This window comes from Castor canadensis, chromosome 7 (assembly GCF_047511655.1).
Source record: "Castor canadensis chromosome 7, mCasCan1.hap1v2, whole genome shotgun sequence".
NCBI classification, from domain to species: domain Eukaryota; kingdom Metazoa; phylum Chordata; class Mammalia; order Rodentia; family Castoridae; genus Castor; species Castor canadensis.
Window position 1 is genome coordinate 122,862,430 of NC_133392.1, and position 22,046 is coordinate 122,884,475.

At 36.2% G+C, this 22,046-nt stretch overlaps 1 long non-coding RNA gene and 1 pseudogene across 1 annotated transcript in view; both read right to left on the minus strand.

Moving 5' to 3' along the window:
• LOC141424945 (uncharacterized) overlaps nt 1–15,298 on the minus strand; it is a 47,697-nt gene extending 32,399 nt beyond the window's left edge. The window contains exon 1 of the long non-coding RNA XR_012449917.1: nt 15,017–15,298. This is a non-coding gene — a long non-coding RNA (uncharacterized lncRNA). The remainder of the gene's footprint in view (nt 1–15,016) is intronic.
• LOC141424675 (small vasohibin-binding protein pseudogene) lies at nt 1,515–2,900 on the minus strand (annotated as a pseudogene).
• Nucleotides 15,299–22,046: the final 6,748 nt, after the last annotated feature.

A 22,046-nucleotide genomic window follows, 5' to 3' on the forward strand; every position in this document is an offset into this window, starting at 1 on the left:
TGGACATTAGATCAAGGGCAAACACAACAAGGGGATTGGACTATGAGCACATGATAAAAGCGAGAGCACACAAGGGAGGGGTGAGGATAGGTAAGACACCTAAAAAACTAGCTAGCATTTGTTGCCCTTAACGCAGAGAAACTAAAGCAGATACCTTAAAGCAACTGAGGCCAATAGGAAAAGGGGAACAGGTACTAGAGAAAAGGTTAGATCAAAAAGAATTAACCTAGAAGGTAACACCCACGCACAGGAAATCAATGTGAGTCAATGCCCTGTATAGCTATCCTTATCTCAACCAGCAAAAACCCTTGTTCCTTCCTATTATTGCTTATACTCTCTCTACAACAAAATTAGAAATAAGGGCAAAATAGTTTCTGCTGGGTATTGAGGGGGCGGAGTGGGTGGTAAGGGAGGGGGTGGGGGCAGGGGGGAGAAATGAACCAAGCCTTGTATGCACATATGAATAATAAAAGAAAAATGAAAAAAAAAATTCAATCTTTGTTTTTGACTTTTGAAAGTTTGATTCTAATATGTTTCAGAGAGGGCTCTATGCTCTTTCCTGACTCTTCTATTTCTGGAACTGCAATTACATGACTACGTCTTCACTTAATAGTGTCTTGTAAGTCTTCATCTTTTTCATTATTCCTCCTCCACCTCCTCCTTCTCCTTCTCCTCTTACTCCTGCTCTTCTACCTCTTCCTTCTTATATCCCCCATATTTTGGTCTAGTCTATTGTTGAAGATTTCAATTGTATGTTTTACTTCATTCATTATATTCTTCAGCTTCAAAATTTCTGTTTGGGGATTGGAGGTGTTACTCAAGCAGTAGAGCACCTGCTTTTCAAGCTTGAATCCCCGAGTTCAAATCCCAGTCCCACCAAAAAAATTTTTGTTTTGTTCTTTTTATGTCCGTCTCTTTCTTGATATCTTATTCTGGTCGTGAATTTTTTTTTGTTTTATTGAATTTTTTGTATGCTCTTGAATCTCACTGAGTTTCCATTGTGTAAATATTTTTAGTTGCTTTTCAGACAGTTCATACATTTCCTTTATTTATTGCCTGTTGAAGGCTCTAAGAAATCCATCACTATTTTGGCACCTAAAGGATTTCAACATACTGATAATAGCAGCTTTGAAATAAAGGGTACATTGCTTTTGGAAAGGATATCAGAAGACTCAAGATGGGAATCAGAACTAGTGAAAGTGCAGAGGTATCACTAAGTAATATCACCAGCAGTGGGGGGGCAAAAGATTTCCCTGAAAAGAGTCTAGAGAGAGAATAAAACATGACATAATGGTAGACAATGGATTAGTCATAATCTCATATGAAATATTCTCAGACCTCCAGATATAACTAAATAAGATTTTTGCATCTGTAAGATTGGAGATCCTCTACATATAGAACAACAATTGAAACAGCAACAAAAGTTTTCTGAGTACCCAGCTGAATGCTAAATTTCATAAGATCATTCCAATCCTTTAAACAGATTCTAGTACTCCATCTTTAAAACTGTTTCCTTGACATTAAATTTACCTTCCAGTATCACCTCATTTTGTTCCCTTTCACAGCAAAATTGTGCTCTCTTCTTCATCTCCCAGTGAAGTGGAAGTTGCATATAGGAAATAAGTTCAGCTATCCACAATGTCTTGTCTAGTTCTGTAAGGCTCCAACACCGGGCACAAGTTCACAATAAAGGCTCCAGGGTCCCATTGGAGAACACAGGACTGGCTTACTCCCCAAGAGGCTGCATCTGTTTATAGAACTCATCAAACTGCTGCTGTTCCAGCTCTGTCATGACTCTATTGAGAACATAGATCTCTGGACTTTGTCTTTGCTGGGTGGATTTCTGCTTAGTCTTCTCTACTCTGCTGACAGGTTCTTTCACTTTGGATTTTTCTTTACATGCAAGTGAATCCATGACTTGACCTCTGAAATACTTCTTGAATGGTACAGAAAGAGGCAGATTGGGTCTTAGACTTCCGGCCTTCATCGCATCACAGATGAGGCCCCTCGCAGGGGACATCTATGCCTTTCTCTTCTCCCATGTTTTCTTAGTTTTTGTCCAATGCATTTTTTTCATAATCCCATCCAGGAGCTCACGTTACACTTAGCTATGTTGTCTTCTTGAGCCCATTTGGCTATGACATATTCTCAGGTTTTGTTTTGCTTCTGATTACCATGACATTTTGAGAAACACTACCCAGGTATATTGTAGGGTGCCCCTCTATTAGAATTTGTCAAATTTTTTGTCCTGATTAAATGAGATATGTAAATATCATATCAAGGTTACATACTGCCAGCATGATTTAGTACTGTTGATGACCTCATTCACCTGACTGAAGTTTGTCAGACTTTTCTACTGTAAAGCTACTCTTTTTTTCTTCTTCTTTTTCTAACACTGGATGTACTGCTTGGAAGAAAGCCAATATGTGCAGCCTGCACTTAAGGCATGGAAAGTTAAGTTCCCTTTCCTTTATGGTAGAGTATCTACAGTATATGTTTGGAACTCTTCTGCATAAGGGATTTGTTTATTCTATTTTATTCACCTATGTAGTCATTTAAATCAACATGGACTTTTGAGTGTTTATTTTATACTTTGGGTTGTAAGCCAATGGTATTGAATTTCTTTTTTTGCCCAAATTGTTCTAGTTATGGTCATTGTGAGTTCTTTCAGTAGGCCTCTGCATAAATTTGAGCATGTCCCATTGGTGCAGTTTGTGTGTATGTGTGTGTGTGCACATGCATGCACGCTTTCAACAATTTCTTACTTTCTAATACTATTACATGATCTAGGCTCATCTTGCATATTTCTTACCCCAGTCCTAGGATCAGCCATTTCTACAAGGAGAAATGGCTCCTTTTCATGGAGAATGATGTTAGAAACCAAGATCTGGAATGTAAGTGTGCTCATTGCTACTGAGATGTCATTTCTTCTAGGCTCTCAGAGCTGAGAGAACAAAAAATGTATATATACATAAATATATATCTCCTTGTACATATTCATATCTATAAATATTTCTATTTGTAGTCATCTACATGAGTTCTTACTGATATCTCCAACTAAACCTACTACCACATGGATCATTCTAGCTTGTTTTCCTGGCTTGTCTGTAATCTTTTACTAATGAAAAGAGTTGCATACATAGGATTTTATTCAATACTGTGAGATAGCTTAGAGATTATAAATTTTTTCAAAAACATAGTGATTAAGAGGTGGAACTAGGACTGCTTCTGAGAGAAAAAGAACATATAAGGTATGAGACTGAAAAGTACTTGGTTTGCAAAATAGGTCATATTGGCAAATCAGTAAAATAGAGGAAGACTATGTTGATAGGACCCTGAAATAAAGTTTGGTAACTTTGAAATCATGCTGCTTCAATGTCATATACACTCCTTTGAGGAGCAAATTGTTTTCTGAAGATGTATTATTAATTATACATCACTTCATGAGTCAACTGCAAACTTTTACATTTTCTTTTGTATCTGCTAAAAGCAGTATGACTTGTTCTTAAATTCATAAATTTCATTGAGTGCTCTGTTTTTTGTTGCTATTTTTTTGCGACAAGGTCTTAGTATATAGTCCAGGCTGGCCTTGAATTTGCTGTGTAGTTTAGGTTGCTCTCAAACTCATGATCCTCTTGCCTCAGGCTCCTGAGTGCAGGGATTACAGTTACCCACCACCATGCCTGACTGAATGTAGTACATTTTAAAAATCAGTTAATAAGAAATGATAAGTGGTAGGGCATTAAATGGGTAATTTGAACCTGTAATCAAATTTTCCTTAAACATTTAAAAAGTCCAAAACAGCAACCATGCTTTCCCCTCAAAATGTTATGGCCTACTTTGGAATATTAATCTTTGCTCATTGAAAAGCAGGTTTTGTGGTTTATAAGCTTGGCAAACACTGTATGTTAGCCTCCTTTTGTAAATTCATATTTTCTTATTAAAGTAGTTGAGAAAACCTCCAACAAAAACCAATTCAACTTTTGAGTAACTATCTCCCAAATTTATTTGTCTGTAGCATGCTTTTATTTTTATGTAAGGGCTATTAATATCATATAGGTCTTTATCTGAGATGCAACTTTTTATTCATTTCATAAGAGGAGGGACTTGGCCATTTTTTCTGTTTTCATAAACTAAAACAAGGCCTGGGACATAGTAGGTACTCAGTTAATGTTTGTTAAATAAGTAGCTGTATATTACTCTTAGGAATATAATGGGGTCTACTGCATATTAGTCATAGGAATATAATGGTGAAAAAATAAACTCAGTCCCTAGCTTCATGTTACTTACAGTAAACTTCAGAAAATTGTATCTTAAAATTTTTAAAAATTAAATTTTAGGTAAAAGTTGTGAATATGTAACTCTTTAGATGAAAGTTATAGAAGCAGGAGATTTGAGCTGAAAAATAAAGATGAAAGGAATGCTATTTCAGAAGATAAGCACTAGCACATTAATGTATTTACATGAACAAATCAATAATTAAGGAGGATCTGAATATTTCAAACATCATCCTTTATTTAGATCACATGTTGGAATAGTTTATATTGATTAAGATACTTTCATAAAACTGGTGGCATAATCAAAAGAACTTAATTTCAGAGTTTTATAAAGGGATTATCTCCAGAGGGGTGAATAAGACTAAAGGAAAAAACAAGGGTGTATGAGGCTATTAAGGAACAAACACAGTGCTGGGGATGTAGCCAATGGTAGAGTGTATTCTTAGTTTGCATGAGTCTGGTGCTGTTTCAATCCCCAGCACCAAAAAGCAAAACAAAACACAGACAGCCAGAATCCATTAGCACACTTTAAACCCAAATTACAAGAGAGTCAATAGGAGCAAGACATCTGGGATTGGCTAAAATTCATTATATTTAAGTAGCAAGATCATATGAAGGCAACAAAAACCACATCTATGTAAATATTGTGATTTCATGTAGGCAAAAACCAAGTCACTCTTCTTGAGTGTGTATCAGCCTCTATTACAATCCTTACATACAATAGCACTATATATAGTTGAATACTGTTTATACACGTGTGCTGAAGGGATAAGCTGCATCTTACACACATTTTTTTTTTGGCAGCACTGGAGTTTGAACTCAGGGCCTCATGCTTGCTAGGCAGGCATTCTACCACCTGAGTCATTCCATCGGCCCCAGACATACTTTCTTAAACAGCAGCAATGATCTGTGTTTTAATTACTGAACCCCTTTTTTTGGTGGGACTGGAGCTTGAACTTGGGGCTTTGCTTTTGCAAAGCAGGCACTCTAAAGCTTGAGCCATACATCCAGTCCATTTTTCTCTGATCATTTTGGAGATGGGGTTCACAAACTATTTATCCAGGGTGGTCTGGAACTGTGATCCTCCTGATCTTAACCTCCCAAATAGCTAGGATTACAGGCATGAGCCACTGGTGCCCAGTTAGAATTTATCTCTTTTAAAGAGTTGTAATTCTTCTGAAAATTTGCATACAAAGTAGTCATTACAGTTAAATAAGGTAATTTTCAAAATTAATTTTAACTGATACATAACAACATAAAGTTGAACATATTAATGGGGTGCCACGTGGTGTTTGTATACATATATACATTGTATAATGTTTAATTCAGGTTAAACATATCTATGTCCTCAAATATTTGTCATTCTTTACAGTAAAAGCATTCAAATTCTTTTCTTCTAGCTTTTTGAAATCTATATTGCTATCTACAGTCACCCTACTGGGCAATAGCACACAGGATAATCCTGCTCCTATCTAACTGTACCCAGGGATTAGCATTTCTCTCCCCAGCCACTGTTAATGAACATTCTACTCTGAACTTCTGTGACATAAACTCTTTCAGATCTCACCTATGAGTGAGATCATATGCTATTTGACTTTCTGGGCCTGGCTGATTTCACTTAACATAATGCTCTCCAGTTCCATCCATGATTAATCTGGGTAATTTTTTTTAAGACTTTGAATGCTTCAAGTTTAGAACTGCTCCCTATTTGGCAGTTATCAATTTCAAATGAAGAAAACTATCCTCTTGGGGTCTAATGAAGAAACCAAAGAAATCAGTAATAAGCTGAACAGACATTTAAAAAGATACTTGCACAAAGGTGTAAAGCAGGCCTTCTTTTATATTTTAAATGTATGAGCAGTGAATTGGAGAGCATATTAGAAAAAAAAAATATGTTGCCATTTAGAGGAACTTGCCATGAATTTGCAGAGACTATAGCATTGTTCTATTCCATATGAAAAAAGATTTATTAAGCATCAATCTGATTTTTAAATAAATAAACTACTCTATATAGTTAAAAATACCTTTTAGAAAAGTTTTTATAGTTTACATAAAATAATTCAAATTTTAAAGCTACACAGGAGAATATTGTATAGAGCATCTATGCACTAAATGCTAGTTAATTTCCTACTTTCCCTTTTTCCTACTTAGTTCTGCTATGTATGTGTAGAGTTATTCAGTATTTATAAGACAGAACATAAGTAATTAAACAACTACACTGCAGCATTACAGTCAAAATCTGTCCTTTTGCTGGTATCTATTAATCCAGATACTTTGGGTTGGAATTCACTCAGTGTCCCAAGTTGGGCATAACTCAGGAATGACCAGACAAAAGCCACTCTGATTATTTCAGAGACTGTTGTATTAGAACCAATGAAGCTCAATGATGAAAAAGGTAAGAAGTCACCAGATACATTTTATATATATATATATATATACACAATGCATGCATAAAATACAACCATATTTTGGGGGTGGAATCAGCAGAGTTTGCTAATAGCTTAGCTGATATAAGAGAAAGAGAAGACTCAAGTTTTATTATCTGGATTTGAGGTTAGCTCAGTGGTGAAGCACCTAACAAAGCCCTGGGTTTGATCCCCAGCATTGAAAAAAAGAAATTCTGAGCATTTGGGTAATGTAGGCTATTTACTAAAATAAGCAATACAGGAAATAAAACAGGTTTATGAAATAAAAGTTAAGGTTTTTGTTTGGGACCTCATAAATTTAATATGCCTATTAGACACACAGTAAGAGATATTAAGTAAGAAGTTATATAAATGAGTTTAAGAGGAATTTAGAATTCCTTAGGGTAGATTCCTAGTAGTAGAGTTGCTGGATCAAAGGTTATGTGCATTTTTACAGGGCTGTGCTGGAGCCAGCTGGCTAGGATAGCCAGTGCAACATTGAGTAGAAGTGGTGAGAGTATGCATCCTAGCCTTGTTCCTGGTCTGAGAGGAAAAAGCAGTCAGTCTAAAAATTAAGTACAATTTTGATCTGAGTTTTACCTTAGTAACCTTTTGAGATTGAAGAAATTCCATTTCTTCCTAATTTTTTGAGAGTTTTTTAAAAAATCATGAATGGGGCATTATGCTTTACAAATGCCTTTTCTCTATTGAGATAGTCATGTGTTTTGTTAATGAAATGAACTAAATTCATTGACTCTTAGGCCATCTTTGAAATTCTGGGTAAATTTTGCTTGTTCAAGCTACATTACATATTACTGATTTTTGTTTGAGACAGAGTCTCTGTATGTATCCCAGTCTAGTCTCAAACTTGCAGTCCTTCTAATTCAACCTCCTGAGTGCAGAGATTACAGTCATGCACCACCACACCTGGTTTCATGTTGTTAGATTCTGTTTGCTAATACTTTGTTTAAAAATTTTGTGCCCAGCTCTGAGGTGTGCACTATTCTTCAGACTGAAATGGATCACTTGAGCCTGTGAGTTGGAGACCATTCTTGGCAACATTGCAAGACCCCACCTCAAATTTTAATTTAAAAAAAAAGGACTTTTGTAATCATATGTTCTCTCTCATATGCAGACATCAGATCAAGGGCAAACACAACTAGAGGATTGGACTTTGAGCACATGATAAAAGTGAGAGCACACAAGGGAGGTGTGAGGATAGGTATGACACCTAAAAAATTAGCTAGCATTTGTTGTCTCAAAGCAGAGAAACTAAAGCAGATACCTTAAAAGCAACTGAGGCCAATAGGAGAAGGGGACCAGGAACTACAGAAAAGGTTAGATCAAAAAGAATTAACCTAGAAGGTAACACACATGCACAGGAAATTAATGTGAGTCAATTCCCTGTATAGCTATCCTTATCTCAACTAGCAAAAACCCTTGGTCCTTCCTATTATTGCTTATACTCTCTCTTCAACAAAATTAGAGATAAGGGCAAAATAGTTTCTGCCAGTATCAAGGGGGTAGGGGGGAGAGGGAGGGGGCGGAGTGGGTGGTAAGGGAGGGGGTGGGGACAGTGGGGAGAAATGACCCAAGCATTGTATGCACATATGAATAATAAAAAAAAATTAAAAAAAAAGAACTTTTGTGCCTATGATCATGAGGTATATTCTGTAGTTTTATTTTCTTGTGATGCCTAGATGGGATGGCTATAGGGTATGCTGGTGGCAGAAAATGAGCTGGAAATCATTTTCCTGTCCTTTATTTTCTTAGTTTGTGAAGTATTATTTCTCCCTAAAAGTTTAATAAAGTCAACTCAGGGTCTTGTGCTTGTTAGGAAGGTGCTGTACCACTTGAGCCACAGTACTTTTTCTTTAGTTATTACCATTTTTTATGGGACTAGGGTTTAAACTCAATACTTCATGCTTACAAAGCACGAGCTCTACCACTTAAGCCACACTTTCAGTCTATTTTGCTTTTGGTTATTTTAATGAACTATTTGCACTGGATGCCCTTGAACCATGGTCTTTCTGATCTCAACCTCCCAAATAGCTGGGATTATAGGCTGAGTACTACCAGTGCCGAGCTAGTTATTTTTTTGAATAAGGTCTCATGTTTTTACCCAGGTTGGCCTGGACTTGGAGCCTCTTATTTGTGCTTTCTGGAATGACAGGTGTGTCATACCACATTCAGTTTTATTGGTTTCAGAAACTTTTCTCCCTTGCTGGCTTTGAATTGCTATCCTCCCAATCTCTGCTTCCTGTGTATCTAGTACTAGAGGTGTGAACTACTGCACTGGCTGTTGCAGTGTTTTAAACTGTATAAGAATTCAATTTTTGTGGTACTGGGATTGGAACTCAGGACCTTGCACTTGTTAGGCAGGTGCTCTACCACTTAAGTCACACTCTCAGCCCTCAATTTCTTTATTAGTTACTCAGCCATTTAGATTTTATTTCCTGTTGACTCTTTATTTTTTTGATGGTGCTGGAGATGGAACACGAGGCCTTGCATATGGTAAGCAAGTGCTGTTGCTGTAGCACTGAACTACATACTCAGCCCATTGATTCAGTTCAGGTAATTTGTTTGCTTCAAAAAGAAATTTGTCCTTTTCATTAAAGGTATGGAATTTATTAGCATAAATTTGTTTATAATATTTCCCTGTATCTTTAAATGTCTACAGTGATTAATTTTTGCTTTCTATTTTTCTTGATCAATCTAGCTAAAGGTTTATAAATACTACTAACCTTTTCCAATACCCACCTCTTAGGATGTCCTAAGAACAAAAATATTCTCCTACAAAATTATCTTACCCAAGAATTTAGCAATGATAAGTAATCTTGTCCAATGTATAGCCCATATTCAAAACTTTCCTTATTGTTCAAAAAGTCTTTTAAAGCTATTTTTTATTCAAATGAGAACCCAAGCTAAAATTATATTGTTGATAGCCAAGCATATAGGCTTACAGAATCCCAGCACTCAGGAGCCTGAGGCAAGGAAGATCAAGAGTTCTAGGCCAACCTGTGTTATATAACAAAACCCTGTCTTAATTAATTAAAAGGTAGAACATGCACCCTTAGTACATGTATTATCTCTTAAATCACTTAATCTATAACAGTTCTGGGTTTTTTCACCTTTGATAGTACTGATTTTTAAAAAGAATCTAGTTAATTATCTCACAGAATGTCTCACAATCTGTATTTGTTTAATTGCCATTTCAAAATTAGATTATACATTCTTGGCAAGTATACTTCACAGGTGATATTGTGAACTTCCTACTGTATCCCAATACATGCCAGTGTTCCCAGCTGTTTGGGGGCTGAGGCAGGAAGAGTGCTTGAGGCCAAGAGTTCCTGGCCAGTCTGGGAAATATAGCAAGTCCCTGTCTAAAAACAAGCAAAAACAAAACACCAATTCATTCCATTATGGCCTTGCTAAGTTTTGTCACTTTATTAAAGGGGTATCTAAAAGATTTCTTCATTGCTTTTTTTTTTCTTTTGGAGACAGTGTCTCATTAGGTAACCTAGGCTTGGCCACACACTTGCTTTGTTGCCCAGTATGACTGCTGACTTGCAGTAATCCTGCTTCTTGTGCTAATGCCTCCCAAGTGCTGGTTTTACAGGCATGCTCCACCATGACCATTTAAGATCTCTCCATTGTAATCATACCTTTTCCCTTTGCAATTAATAAGTAATTTTAGGGATGATATTTTGAGATCATGTAAATGCCCTATTTCCCAACAAACTTTCTTATGATGATTTTTAATCAAATATTACATTGTCAGTTATAAAACAGGGTTGGAGAAAACAATCTCCTTTTTTATTTTTAAGCAGAACTAGGGTTTGAACTCAGGACTTCACACTTGCTAGGTAGGCACACTACCACTTGAGCCACTCCACCTTTTTTTGTCTTGGGTATTTTTTTTTTTGCAATATTAAACATTTTATTTTTTTTCTTTTATTTATATGTGCATACAATGTTTGGGTCATTTCTTCCCCCTTCCCCCTGCCCCCTCCCTGTCTTGGGTATTTTGGAGATAGGGTCTCACAAACTATTTGACTGGGCTGGCTTCAAACCTCAATCCTCCTGATCTCTGTCTCCCTAGTAGCTAGGGTTACAGACATAAGCCAAGGGTGCCTGGCAGAAAACAACTCTTTTAACAAATGGTTCTGGGAAAGTTGGGTATCTATATGCAGAAAACTAAAACCAGATCCCTATCTGTCACCCTGTACAAAAATGAATCCAAGAGGTGAGGCAAGATGGCAGAGTGGAGGTTCTCTCCATTAACTCTCCATTTTAACGAGAAGAGTCAGAATATTCTGAAGAGAGAATGAGAGGAAGAATACCAGGAACCATGAAAGAAAGACAGAAAGAAAAGACATGAAAAGAAAAGACATGAAAAGAAAGACATGAAAGAAAAGCATGGAGTACAGAGAGGCAATAGCACAAACTAGGAAATAGTCTGCAGTTCCAACCTCAGCAACTTATGGGTGAAAGGAATCTTGATGCCACCACTACAAGGTAGGCAGCTAGACGCAGGACAAACTCAACTTCACATAAGCCTTAAACCTAGTACAGGGATTTTGTGAAAAAATGATTTCTTTATGACAAGCTACTATCAAATAAAGACACTTTTTCACGGCCCATATCTCAGAGAGCCATAGAAAGTCACCATCTTGTCGGGGGGGATCTATTGTTCAAGTCCTAGCTATGCTGAGGACTTGGAAATAAGGAATAATCATAGCTCAGGGAATTTTGGCACAACCTGATACAGTGTCTGGGTGGGAGACAGCCACAAAAGGTAGTCATGGAGAGTGAGAAGGTTGACCTGCTGAAAAGTTTAAGCAGTGGGGAGCTCAGCCAGTAAAAGGTATGGTGTCTGTGGCCCCACTCCCCCTGGTGAGAAACAAGTCCTATCACCTGAGGATCACTGCAGAAACAGAGCACACACCCTTAGCAGGTAGGGTGCTTGGCATCTAGGAAACTATCTGCCAGGATTGAGAGCTCTTAGCCCAGGTCCTGTGAACTACATGATTTCTCCAGCACCCTTTTTCCCATTGGGTGGTGAACTGCTGGGCACAATCTGAAAGCACTGAGAGTAGCCTCTGGGAACTCCCTGCCTGCTGTGGGTGATTCCTGCCAGGCAGGACTGAGAGCTCTGAGCCCAGTAACTGTGAAATATGTGATTCCCCAGCCTCCTCCTGCCCATAGAATGGTGTACTGCTGAACAAGGTGTGAAAGCAGTGAGAACAGCAAACAGAGCACCTGACTTCTTAAGTTCTCCACCACCAATGCAGAACTCAGTGTTCTATTTGTTTTCCCTACTATCCAACACATTCAGGGACATCCTAGGCTTGGGTGCTTGCTGTCCTATGGGCATAAACTGGGGGGTCACCTGGAGAGCAAGTGGGAACCTGCCCTGCCCCCAGGATACAAAGCTCCTTGTGGGCAGCAGTAGCTGCACAAAGAAAGACAATTATAGAGCAGCACAGAAGGGGACAACAGATCCTTGACTGGCCCTGGCCTCAATCCATATATAACACCAACAGACACACTAGAAACTACAAGAGACTCCATCCAGCTAGTTTTCCACTGAGTGGTGCTGGGGATCAGGCCCAATGCCCAGAGCACATGGGCAAATATTTGTTTACTGAGCTATACACTCCATTCCAGTGGTGAGAAACTGTACCTCAATCCTGCCACTATATAGTAATGTCTGAATATTGAGAATCTTTGAACTGAAAGACCATAGATGATTAAAATACCTTGGCATTTTAACATGCAAGACTTCTGGGACACTATTAAAAGACCAAACCTATTAGTTACAGACATAGAAGAAGAATACATGCAAGCTAAAGGTATATAGAAAACCTCAATGCAGAAATATGGAAAAACAAGGCAATGTAACTCCTCCAAAACTCAGAAACTCTGTGACAATGAACTCTAATGAAAGTGAAGAGGATAAAATCTCAAAGAATTCAAAAGAATGATTAAAAATGATCAGTGATATTAAAGAAAGCATTTATGAACACTGGAATGAATTTTAAAAGAATACAAATAAACAGCTAAATGAAATAAGGAAGACAATGCGTGATTTGAAAGAGGAATTCAATAAAGATATAGAAATCCTGAAAAAAGTCAAATCAAAATTCAGGAAATGAAAAGCTCAATAACTCAAATTAAAAACAAGTTGAAACCCTACCCAATAAGCTGGATCAAGTTGAAGACAGAATATCATGGCTGAAGACAAGGTAGATGAATTAGAACATTCAAATAAACATAAAGAAAACACAAAGGAAGTATAATATAACATGCAAGACTTTGGGACACAATTAAAAGACCTAACCTCTCAGTCATGGGTACAGAAGAAGAATAGATGAAATCTAAAGATATGCAGAGAACATATTCAAGAAAACAATAGGAAATTTTGTCAGTCTTGAGAAAGAGATGGTCATCCAAATTCAGGAGGTTTTTAGACCATCAAACAGACAAGACCAGAAAAGAACCTCACCATATCACACTATAATAAAAACATTAAGTATGAAGAACAAGGAAAGAATATTGAAAACTCAAGAGAGAAGTGAAAAGTCACAAATGAAGGAAACTCATCAAAATAACAGCAGATTTCTCAACAGAAATTTTAAAAGCAAGGAGGGGATGGAATGATGTATTTCAAGCCCTGAAAGAAAAGAACTGCTGATCTAGTAACCTAGATTACTGTATCCAGAAAAGTTATCTTTCATAACTAAAGAAGAAATAAAAACTTTCCATGATAAAGAAAAACTAAGGAATTCATGACCACCAAGCCAAAACTACAGAGGATACAGAAGAAGCCCTTCACAGAGAAAAGAAAGATAAGCACAACCATGATATCTCACTAGATGAGTAGATAAGTAAATGAGAATTAGGAAGGAATCAAATATTACAAGTATAACAAATGATAGGAATTACTACATACCTTTTAATAATTACTCTGGTTGGGATTGGTGGTTCATGCCTATAATATCAGATATGTGGGAGGTGGAGAAGGGAGGATTGGGGTTTGAGGCCAGCCTGGGCAAAAGGTAGGGAGACCCTATTTCCAAAAACAAGTTGGGTATGCTTGCACATGTCTATAATACCAACCAAATGAGAGGTGAAGGTAGGAGGACTGCATTCCAAGGCTGTATTGGATAAAAGTGTGAGACCCTATCTGAAAAATTAACTGAAGCCAAAAGGGGTAGAGGCATAGATCAAGTGATAAACTGTTTGCCTAGCAAGTACAAGGTCTTTAATTAAAACTCCAGTAGAGACAAAATAATAATGGTAATAATACCTCTGAATGTTAATGATCTCAATTCTTCAATCAAAAGACATAGAAAATGTTATCGTTCGCAAGTAAATGGATGGAACTGGAGAACATCATTCTGAGTGAGGTTAGCCTGGCCCAAAAGACCAAAAAATCATATGTTCTCCCTCATATGCAGACATTAGATCAAGGGCAAACACAACAAGGGGATTAGACTTTGATCACATGATTAAGCGAGAGCACACTAGGGAGATATGAAGATAGGCAAGACACCCAAAAAACTAGATCGCATTTGTTGCCCTCAATGCAGAGAAACTAATGCAGATACTTTAAAGCAACAGAGACCAATAGGAGAAGGGAACCAGAAACTAGAGAAAAGGTTAGTTTGAGAAGAATTAATTAAGAAGGTAACACACATGCACAGGAAAGCAATGCAAGTCAACTCCCTGTATAGCTATCCTATCTCAACTAGCAAAAACCTTTGGTCCTTCCTATTATTGCTTATACTCTCTCTTCAACAAAATTAGAGATAAGGGCAAAATAGTCTCTGCCTGGTAGTGAGGGAGTAGGGGGAGAGAGGGAGGGAGAGGGGGGTAAAGGAGGGAGTGGGGGGAAGGGGGAGAGAAATGACCCAAACATTGTATGCACATATGAATAAAAGAAAAAAATTTTTAAAAAGACATAGAGGGGCAGATTGTATTAAAAAACAATAATCAAGCATTTGTTGCCTAAAAGAAAGGCACACCACTAGCAAAGACAAACATTTTTAAGGTGAAAGGATAGTAAGAATATTCAAAGCAAATGGAGCCTGAAAGCAAGCAGAAGTAGCAATACTCATATCTGACAAAGCAGACTTTCTGCTTTGTCAGAAGAGACAAAGAAGGTCATATTGATAAAGACAACACTCTATCAAGAGTGTATAACAATTGTAAGCATATGAGCATTGAATGTTGGTGCATCCAGTTTCATAAAACAAACACTACTGCACATGAAAATATAAATAGTCCACAACACAATAATTTTGGGTGTCTTCAATACTGCATTCTTACCAATAGATAGGTCATCCACACCCAAACCCAACAAAGAAACTTCAGAAGTAAATGACACTATAGATCCAATGGACTTAATAGAGATCTACAGAATATTCTACCCAACAGCTGCAGCATACACATTCTTCTTAGAAGCCCATGGAAATTTCTAAAAAAAAAAAAAGATCATGTTTTAGGATATAAAGCAAGACTTAAGAAATAAAAGAAAACTGAAATAACTTCCTATATTCATTGTATCAGACCACAATGGTATAAATCTAGAAGTCAATAGAAAAAGAAACTACAGAAAATATTCAAACACACGGAGGAGGAACAATAAGCTTTGGAGTGATCAGTGGGTCACTGAAGTAATAGGGGGCAAAAAAAATTCCTTCAATGAAATGAAAATTAAAACACAGCTTACCAGAAATTTGGTACATAGCAAAGTCAGTGTTGAAAGGAAAATTTATAGCTATGAAACTTACATTTAAAAAGTCAGAGAGTTCCCAAATAAATAACCATTTCCTTTAAAGTCAGGAATGCACCTCAAGCTCTTAGAAAATCAAGAACAAGTCAAACCCCAAGTCAGTAGATGGAAAGAAATAATAAAGATCAAGGCAGAAATTAATGAAATGGAAACTAAAATAACAATACAAAGAATCAAGGAAACAAAGAGTCATTTCTTTGAAAAGATAAAGAAGATTGACAAACCCTTAACTAAACTAACCAAAAGAAAGAAGAGAAAGACCAAAATTAATAAAATTATAGATGAAAAAGGGGTATCACAGCAAATACAATTGAAATCCAAAGAATCGTTAGGGAATACTTCAATAAATTGTATTCTAATAAACTGGAAAAATCTAGATGAAATGGAGATATTTCTAGACACATATGACCTATAAAAATTGAACCAACAGGATATAAACTACCTAAACTGACCCATAACCATCAATAAGGTTTAACTAGTAATAGTCTCCCAACAAAGAAAACTCCAGGACTGGATGGGTTCATGGCTGAATTCTACCAAACCTTTAAAGAACACCAGTGCTCGTCAAACTATTCCATAAAATAGAAAGGGAAGGAATGCTACCAAACTCATTCTATGAAGCTAGTATTACCCTTGCACCAAAACAAGATGAAGACACAACAAAAAAAGAAAACTATAGACCAATTTTCTTGATGAACATAAAATACCTGCAAAACAAATTGAACAACACATTAAAGAGATCTGACACCATGATGAAGTTGATTTCATTCCAGGGATACAAGGGTGTTTCAACATACACAAATAAATAAATACAATACAGCACATAAACAGAATAATGGACAAAAATCACATGATCTTTTTGATAAACATTAAGCATTATCTTCATGATAAAAGCCCTGAAGAAAGTGGGATGGAAGGAATGTACTTCAACATAATAAAGGGTATATATGACAAACCTATTGCCAACATTATCTAAATAGGGAAAAACTGAAACCATATTCTTTAAAGTCAGGAATGAGACAAGGATTTCTACTTTCTTCACTCTTATCCAAAATAGTGCTTGAATTCCTAGCCAGAACAATAAAATAAGAGAAAGAAATAAGTGCAATATAAATAAGAAAGGAAGAAGCTAAATTATACCTATTTACATATGATAGTATCTTATACTTAAAAGACCTTAAAGACTGTGAAAAAACTCTAAGATCTGATAAACACTTCCAACAAAGTAGCAGGATACAAAATTAATGTACAAAAAAAGGATCTTTTCCATATACCAAGAATGGACAGGCAGAGAAAGAAACCAGGAAAACAATCCCATTCACAATAGCTTCATAAAGATACCTAGGAATAAACTCAAATGTGTAAAAAAAAAAAACCCTAAAAATAGGACTACCATATGATTCTTCTATACCACGCTTGGACATATATCTGAAGGAAAGTAAGTCAACATACAATACAAATATCTGCATGTTTATGTCTACTGCAGCACTATTCACAATGGCCAAGCTATTGTATCAAACTATGTGCCCATCAGCTGATGAATGGATAAAGAAAATGTGGTATATACACATAATACAGTATTATTCAGGTACAAAGAAAAATGACATATGTTGTTTGCAGGAAAATGGATGGAACTGGAGGTCATCAGATGAGCAAATTAGGGCAAGTTGAGAAATACAGATATTGCATGTTTTCTTTGACAGGAAGAATTTAGACATAATTAATGATAATAATAATAATAATAATAATAATAATTGACATGAATGTAAAAGGGGGACTGACTGGATGAGGAACCAGCCAAAGGATGTTAAAGGAGAGGGTTTTGTAGTGATTATGATCAAACCACATTGTATGTTTGTATGAAAATAGTGTAATGAAGCCCACCAACACTCTAAAAAATGGGGGAAGGAGTAAGGAGACATAAGAAAGAATAATACAGGGGGTGAATTTGGTCAAAGTACATTATATGCATATATGGTAATATCACAATGAGACCCCTTTGTACAATTAATAATACATAGTAATAATATCAATAAGTTAAAAGGAATCAAAAATACTAATGTAAGACATGAATCTTTGAAAGTGCTACAGGAAAACATAGGTAAAACTCTTTAAGATATAGGCATAGGAAATGACTTTTTAAGTAAGATTCCAATAGCTCAAGAAATAATAGCCAGAATTGACAAAGGGGGACTGGGAATGTACTTCAGTAGTAGAGTGCTTGCATAGCATGCACAAGGCCCTAGGTTCAATTCCCAGCATCACATTAACAACCAGCAATAAAAAAAATTGTCAAATGCATCAAATTAAAAAGCTTTTCACAGCAAAGAAAATAATTACCAGAGTGAGGAGACAGCCTACAGAATGGGAGGAAATCTTTGCCAGCTGTTCATCCTACAGGGAATTAATATTTAGAATATGGAAACAACTCAAATAATTAAATACCAAAAGAAGAAATAGTACAATCAATAGATGGGCAAATGAGCTGAATAGACACTTCTTAAAAGAAAAGGTAAAAGTGGCCAATACTGTAAATACATGAAAAAATGTTCAATATTTTTAGCCATCAGAGGAATGCAAATCAAAACTATGCTGAGATTCTATCTCATCCCAATTAGAATAGCTATCATCAAGAAAACAGCAACAAAAACAAATGCTGAGAAGGATGCTGTTGGTAGCAATATAAACTAGTCTAGTTACTATGTGTGTAGGTTCCGCAAAAAAACTAAAAATAGAATTGCCATATGATATAGACATGCAACAACTCCTGGGTACATTCCCAGAATGAATCAAAGTTAGAATACAATAGAAATACCTGATAGCCATGTTTATTGGGGCATTATTCACAATAGCCAAGTTATGTAATCAGCCTAGGTGTCCATCAATGGATGAGCATATTTTTAAAATGTAGTATATATACACAAGGGAGTATTATTCAGCTATAATGAATGAAATCATGTCATTTGCAGGAAAATGTATGGAACTACAAATCATCATGTTAAGAAAAACAAGCCAGACTTCAGAAAACTAACATGTTTTCTCTCATGTATGGAATCTAGCTTAAAAAAAAGTCATAAAGTAATGAAAGTACAAGAGGTACCATTAGAGAAGAGAGAGAGGAGTAGGGGAGGGAAAGGAGGGATAAAAGAGTGCAATATGGGGGTGAATATGACTAAAGTATGTCATCTGCATGTATGTAAATGTCACAATGAAGCCCCTTATTTTGACAATTAATATATGTTAATAAAAACAGGATTCCTTTAAAAGTTTATGGATGGTGCTAGGGTGTGAACTCCAGGGCTTTGCCTTGCTAGGCAGGTGCTTTACCACTTGAGCCACATCATTTTTTTTTTCTGCTTTATTTTTCTGATAGCGTTTTATTTTTTGCCCACACCGAGCTTGGGCCCAGATCTTGGCCTACTGCATAGCTGGGATCACAGTCTCACACCACTACATTGTGCTTGTTGTATGAGACAGGGTCTGGTTAACTTTCTCACTCCCAGGCTGTCATCAAAACACCATCCTCCCTATCTCTGTCTCCCAAGTAGGTGGGGCACCACTGTGCCCAGATGATTCCTTAATTTTTTTTTTGCCATACTAGGGATCAAACCTAGGTCCTCAGGCATGTGCTATACAAGCACTCTACTCACTGAGCTACACTCCAGCCAGGATTCCTTTTTTTTGTTCATTCTAGTTTCTTTTGTTCATTTCACACACATTTACTGGATACCTACCATGTGACAGGCACCATTGCTAATAACTGGAGATACTGAGCATCCAAAAGAAGCAAATTTCCCTACTCTCATGAAGGAAAATAAATAAGGGACCTACCTATTCTTGGTACTCCAAGGAGTTACATAAATTAAAAATGTAAAGAACAGGGCTAGGGGCTTGGCTCAAGTGGTAGAGTCTTACCTAGCAGGTGAAAGTCCTGAGTTTAAACCCCAACACTGCCAAAAAAAAAATGCAAGAACAAGTCCTGCTTGTTAATCTTCATCACCATCTTTGTATTAAGTAAAGGTCAGTAGACATATATCTGGGTTTTTATTGTTTTCTTTTGTTTCTTCCTCTTTTAAAAATGATATGAAAACAAGTATCTTAAAATCCACCCTTTTAATAAAGTATATAATTCAGTGGTTTTGTGGTATTCATAAACTTGTGCAAACTATCTACTTCAAAACCATTTTAATTATCCCTAAGCAGAACTTGTACCTATTAGCAGTCATTCCTCATTTACCTGTTGTATAGCCCCTCATAACCATTAATCTATTTTTTGTGTCTGCAGATTTGCCTTTTATGGACATTTAATATCAACAGCATACAACATGTGGTCTTTGTGTTGACCCCTTTCACTTTGCATGTTTTAAGGTTTCTCCATGCTGTAACATAAAAATATATATATTTTTATGGCTGAAAACATTTCATTGTGTGCATATATTATATTTTATTCATCTATTCACTGCTTCATGAATCAGTTTATATAGCTCTTCCTAACTTCATTAAATTAAAAACTTCTCTCCAAAAGACACACGGAAAATTAAAAGACAAGTTTCAGACTAGGAAATAAAATTTATAAAACACATCTCTAATATAGGACTTGTATCTAAAATACATAAAGGGCTCTCAAAACTCAGCAATAAGAAAATAAAGCAAAGCAATAAACAATGAAATGAGCTAAACATTTGAGCATTTAACTTTTCCTTGGGGTTATTACCCTTTGAGATCCTAACTTTATAAAACAGGTTTCTATCAGTCTTCCCAACTGGCAATTGTCCTAAACTTTTTATTCATTTCTGAGGCCCTTTAAACCCAATCTGCAATTTACGGTGATATGAGCTGAATTTGTGTCCTCTCTAGAAAATATTAAAATCCTAATAATCCCTAGTACTTGTGAATGTGATTGTATTTAGAAACAGTCTCTGCAAATAATGAGGTTAAATTGAGATCGTTAGAGTGGAACTAATCCTAATGCCTGTGTCATAAAAAGAAGACATTTGGTTTCATAGGCAAACACACAGAAAGACAGTGTGAAGATACAGGGGAAGGCCATCTATAAGCCATAAAATGCTAATGCCATCCATAGTTAGGGGAAAGAAATAGAATAGATTTCCCTCACAGCCCTCAGAAGGAACCAATCCTATAGCTACCTTAATTCCAGACTTCCAGCCTCTAGAACTGTAAGAAAATACATTTCTGTTGTTTAAGGCACTGAGTTTGTCACCATAGTCCCAGCAAACTAATATGCCATGGATCAGTAGGTGCCTTCCCATAGCAGCTGGTATCAGGACTCTCTTTCCCTCATTTTTGGCCTCTGTAGATTTCTCTTACCTTCTTACTAATGCAACAATGTATTCCAAAATATGTTCTAAAAATAGTTTATCTAGTAATTTATTTGTTTTGTTCTTAAATGTTTTTGCAAGATATCTAATCTTTATTTTGTTGGAAATGGAAGTCTATTTGATTCTTCAAGACTAACTTTCTGAAATGAAGCTTGGTTTCCCTCAGATACTTATTATCAAGTCAAATTTCTTTTTTCTTATGCCTTAATTGTGCCTAATGTTCTGTTGCACTCTGTGTGAGGAATTTTGCTTCTCTCTCAAAATTGCTACTTTCTTGAGGGTTGGGATGGTGTCTTATTCACCTTTGTATACACAGCATATAAGAAAAATACCATACATATAATAGTTATTTAATAAATGTGGCTATTAAAGTAAATGTACATATATATTTGACGAGATTCACAGGTGTATAAAGTTTCTTAGAGTGGTAACTCTAATTCTTTATTTGAAGTTTATATTTTTACTTTTTTTTTTGCAGTACTAGGACTTGAACTCAGGGCCTTCACCTTGAGCCACTCTGCCAGCCCTTTTTTGTGATGGGTTTTTTTCAAGATAGGGTCTTGAAAACTATTTGCCTGGGCTGGCTTCGAATAGAGATCCTTTTGATCTCTGCCTCCTGAGAAGCTAGGCATGAGCCACTGGAGCGCAGCCTTACGTTTTTTTTTTTGAGACAGGATCTCACTATGTAGCTCAGGCTGGCTTTGAACTCACAATCCTCCTGCCTGAGCTTTCCAAGTGTTGGAATTACAGGTATGTACCACCATGCCCAGCTTCAAGTTTTTATTTTTAATCCATAAATATTAGTCAGGCCACCTAGGTGGGATGTTTTTCTTCTTTCTAATATAACTAAATCTATACCTCAGGAAACTTGTTTCTTTGTAGCCTTTAAGTTTCCTATATTAGCATTTTAAGTGACTTATTAATAAATATTACTACTCTGCAAATATTAATATACCCATTTTACAAATGAGGACAGTGAAAGTCAGAAAGGTTAAGTGTCCGTGTCAAGGCAAGGTGTGTAATAAACACCAGAGCTAGAAATAAAGGTTACCTGACTCAAGTCATTCACTATCACTGACCACTTACTATGGATCACATTTTGATTATGAAATTCCTTGCTATTTTTCTATTCCTTTTTAAAATCAGAGTATTATATTCACTTATTCCATAGAAAGATACCTTTCAACATGCCTACTTACATATTTTTATTAAAGTTTTTCTGTCC